At 36.8% G+C, this 4,968-nt stretch overlaps 1 pseudogene; it reads right to left on the bottom strand.

The window, feature by feature from the left end:
* Positions 1–549: 549 nt before the first annotated feature.
* Positions 550–668, bottom strand: LOC116551413 (annotated as a pseudogene).
* Between the last annotated feature and the right edge of the window lie 4,300 nt (positions 669–4,968).

The following is a 4,968-nucleotide window of genomic DNA, read 5'->3' on the forward strand; positions in this document are numbered from 1 at the left end:
AAACAAAAAAGTAAAACCAATCTTAATTGATATTATACAATTATAGATATATCCAAGATTTATAACTTTAAATTATTAACTTTAAAATACTAAGTTCAAGTCTATAAGATTTTGGATGTCGTTTAGATTTTGTACGGCCAACACTGTACAGTGTTCATTCAGTGCTGTTCAGTGCAATGGTCTTACTACTGATCAAATTTACCTATAGAATAGAATTTAACTAATCATTAAATTTTTGCAAATAATTTTTTCATCTTTAAGAAAAGATGCATTTGCAGCAGTTAATATAAGAGATGCTAATATTACTAGGTATTAGGATTAGTAAGAACAATAAAGTGTTATATGTTAATAAACTATTTTGTGTGAAAATCGATGCTTGAAATTTAGTATGCTTTTAATATTATAAGCTATATATCAACATATATCATAATATTTTCTTTGTGAGAAACTAGAATGATTAAGCTTATGTAAAATTTTTAGTAAGCCATATCCACATTTTTAAGTTGTTTTAAGAAAATGACATATAAATATTTTATTTTATTTTTTAAATGCCTATGGCACTTGGTATTCCCAGATGGTCTCCCATCTAAGTACTAAGCAGGCCCAACCCTGCTTAGCTTCTGAGATCAGACGAGATTGTGCACATTCAGGGTGGTATGGCCGTAGATGACACAAATATTTAAAAATAAAAACGTTAATCAAATCAACAAAAAATGGAATTTAATTGGAAGCTCCTTTAAAAGTACAACTATGTTGAGTATATATATTGTGAAACAATATTTTATTTAAACTCTGATTACAAAACAGCAGTAACTATACATAAAAAGATGTTGAGTTATTTAATATCAACAAATTCTGTTATATATAATTTTTAAAACGTTTGTTTTCTCACATTATCCAGTATTTTTAAATATATGTTAATTATACTGTTACGTTAAAATGCTTAACACTTCATGCTGGCACAGTTTTGGGGGAAAAAATCCAATAAACTCACTTCAGTCTAAATCACCATCAAGGGAACAGAAACAAGTGTGTGTCAGTATGTTCAGTATTGTAGCCCAGGGGGACATAACACTTGCTATGTTTGGGGGAAAACAGCAGGACTTTTTAGTAAAAAAGAGACAGAAGGAAAACTTGTGATCGCAAAACAGAAAAGCATATTGCTGATAAGACATAAGTGTTAGAGGTTTTCTACAACCTCAAGCTGTGCTTCTCCCAAGAAAAATCTCATACTAATTTACACAAGGCAATTTTAGTTGCACAGCTAGAAAGAACTGTGAAAAATGAAATTAGTTGCTCTATTACTAGAGATGATTTATTGTAAACTTCTAAAATGCTTTTCTTTTTTGAACTCTATTTAAATAGCTGACTTTGGCATTAAAGAAAACAGCGGAATAGTCATTTTAATACATTTGGACATAGTCTTACTTTTTTCCATAATAAACGGTCTTCATAAAACTGTACACCTGGAAGAAAGGAAGATTAAACCAGACTTCTGGCTTTTGCTTTGTGCCTATAGCTTTGCCCTAAGTAAAAATGCACCACCAACCATAGATGATAAACTATTCTTCATTGTTCATTCTGTAAATGGCCTGTAAATAAGATCAAATGGTTCCCTTCAAAATTATCTTATACATTGGCCTCTTGTGTTTGTGTTGTTTCTTGACCCGAAATATATAGATTTTTTGCATTGACATCTAAACAGAAAGGTACAGCTCTCCTTATCAAAGTAAACAATGATTATAATTGCATGAATTTAAATTACAAGAAAAAGTGATTAAATCAATTGAATTGAGGTGACTGTAAAATGTAAATGATCTATATATGTACTATTTTCTTTTTTTGAGACAGAATCTCGCTATGTCACCCAGGCTGGAGTACAGTGGCATGATCTCAGCTAACTGCAACCTCCACCTCACTGGTTCAAGCAATTCCCCTGCCTCAGCCTCCTGAGTAGCTGAGATTACAGGCACACACCACCACCCCTGGCTAAATTTTTTGCATTTTTTAGTAGAGACAGGGTTTCACCGTTAGCCAGACTGGTCTCAAACACCTGACCTCAGGCAATCAGCTCAAATTGGCCTCCCAAAGTGCTGGGATTACAGGTGCGAGACACCAAACCTGGCATATGTACTATTTTCTATAAGTGATTTGTGTTTGGCTTATGGAGGTCTGACATGGAGTTCCTTGTGACTTATGAATAATTCCAGTTGGACTCATAACCTCCCAGGGGCAGAGAAAGCTAACAGAACTCCAGTTTCAGGTGGAAGTGAAAAAAATTAATTTCCCAGGAATTAGTTCACAAAAGAAATTGAAGAGATTCTGATTTTCACTTACTTACTAATTTTATTCAGTTAAACTTGTATTTGTTATATTTCTGAAATTAAAGGAATATAATCACACAGGATTTTAGAAGTAAAGTTATTGCTTTTGAAACTAGTGTACACCTTATTTTTGTTAAACAACCCATCATTAAACAAACAACATGGGTTGGGAATACTATGAAAGATGTCTGATATTGTTTGGCTTTGTGTCTATACCCAAATTTCATCTTGAATTGTACTGCCATAATTCCCATATGTTGTGGCACGTACCCAGCAGGAGATAATTGAATCATGGAAGCAGTTTCTTCCCTACTATTCTTGTGGTAGTGAATAAGTCTCACGAGATTGAATGGTTTTATCAGGTGTTTCTAATTTTGCATTTTCCTCATTCTCTCTTTGCCTGCTGTCATCCATGTAAGATGTGATTTGTTCTTCCTCAGCTTCTGCCATGCTTTTAAGGCTTCCCCAGCCATGTGGAATTGTAAGTCCAATTAAACCTCAGTTAGAAATCAATTAAAGTTCAAGCTGGGTGGAAATTTTTGCCTAAGTAACAAGGAGGTAAATGTTCATCCCCAAGACAATGGGGAATATGTCTCCAGAGCATGACAGAGGTCTTTACAGTAGCCCCTTCCATCACAGGCCTAGAGGCCTACGAGGAAAAAGTGGACCAAGCCCAGGGTCCCTGAGCTGTGTGCAGCCTAGGGAATTAGCGCTCTGTGTCTCAACTGTTCCAGCCATGGCTGAAAGGGGCCAATTTAGAGCTCAGGCTATGGCTTCAGATGGTGCAAGCCCCAAGCCTTGGCAGCTTCTTCGTGGTGTTGAGCCTGCAGTGCACAGAAGTCAAGAATTAATGTTTGGGAACCTCTACTTATATTTCAGAAGTTGGCTGCATTGGTGGTGCTCTCATGCAGAACCTCTACTAGGGCAGTGCCGAAGGGAAATGTGGGGTTGGAGCCCCCACACAGAGTCCCTACTGGGGCACTGCCTAGTGTGGCTGTGAGCAGAGGGCCACTATTCTCCAGACCCCAGAATGGTGGACTCACCAACAGCTTGCATGGTGTGCCTGGAAAAGCCGGAGACACCCAACATCAGCTGTGAAAGCAGCCAGGAGAGAGGCTGTACTTTGCAAAGCTACAGGGGCAGAGCTGCCCAAGACAATGGGAATCCACCTTTTTCATCAGCATGACCTGGTTATGAGACATGGAATCAAAAGAGATCATTTTGGAGCTTTAAAATTTGACTGCCCCACTGGATGCTGGACTTGCATGGGGCCCATAACCCCTTTGTTTTGGCCAATTTCTCTCATTTGGAATGGTTGTATTTGCCCAATGTCTATAATCCTATTCTATCTAGGAAATAAATAGCTTGCTTTTGATTTTACAGGCTCATAGGTGGAAGGGACTTGCCTTATCTCTAATGAGACTGTGGACCATAGACTTCTCAGTTAATGCTAAAATGAGTTAAGACTTCCATGGACTGTTGGGAAAGCATGATTAGTTTTGAAATGCGAGGACATGAGGTTTGGCAGGGGCCAGGGGTGGAATGATGTGATTTGGCTCTCTTTCCCCACCCAAATCTCATCTTGAATTGTACTCTCATAATTCCTATGTGTTGTAGGAGGGACTTGGTGGGAGACAATTGAATCATGGGGTTGGTTACCACATACCGTTCTCATGGTAGTGAATAAGTCTCATGAGATCTGATGATTTTATCAGGTGTTTCCTGCTGCCATCCAAGAAAGACATAATTTGTTCTTTCTTGGCTTCTTCCATGATTGTGAGGCTTCCCCCATGATTGTGAGCCTTCCCCAGCCACATGGAACTGTAAGTTCAATTAATCCTCTGTCTTCTGTAAATTGCTGAGTCTCTGGTTTATCTTTGTCAGCAGTGTGAAAATGGACTCATAAAAGGTCCCTTCAACTAATAATAGTAATATCTAACATTCATTGCATACTAAATGCCAGGCATTAAGCTCTACCTCTGTACAATTTATCATATTATATTTAATAATTTAAAATTTCTAGGCATTAGCTTCCATTGTGGCCCATTTACAGATGAGGTCATTGAGGCTTAGACATGTTAACAAAACTATTTGAATATCTCACAGATAGCAGTCATTCTAGAACTCAAAACATGTTCTAACTGAACTTTAAATTCATTTCTTAAAACTGAATTTGTGCACATAGAGTCTCTTATCCCCATAGCTGCCAGATGATTTTGCTCCTGTTTATGTATTTATTTCTGTTCCAATTATTACTATATGCTTTTATTAACTGCTGTTCAACAGGCTAAGTGCAATGTTCACAAACGTAGCCATCAACTAAATATTCAGTGCTCAAACTTGCAGACATTGTAAATCCTCACCTTCTTATTTTTCTTTTGGAGACACTATAAAGTGACTTCAGTGAACCTAGCTCTCAGGAACTACATGAAACATGGTCATTTAAACACCATGCAAATGGGTAGTAAAATTTTTTCTCATTTCTTTGAACATGTACTAGTAATGCAACAATAATTTGGAGATATTAATTCAAGTCTAGGATCTTTCCTTGCTGCTAGAAGTGTTTTCATTTATGACAATATATTTTGAAAGGATGAAGGAAAGATTAAATTAGGATGGTAGCAAGGAAAGATGAAGAAATATT

The sequence above is a fragment of the Sapajus apella genome, unplaced genomic scaffold (genome assembly GCF_009761245.1).
Source record: "Sapajus apella isolate SASKATOON/1434 unplaced genomic scaffold, GSC_monkey_1.0 scaffold9, whole genome shotgun sequence".
NCBI classification, from domain to species: Eukaryota; Metazoa; Chordata; class Mammalia; order Primates; family Cebidae; genus Sapajus; species Sapajus apella.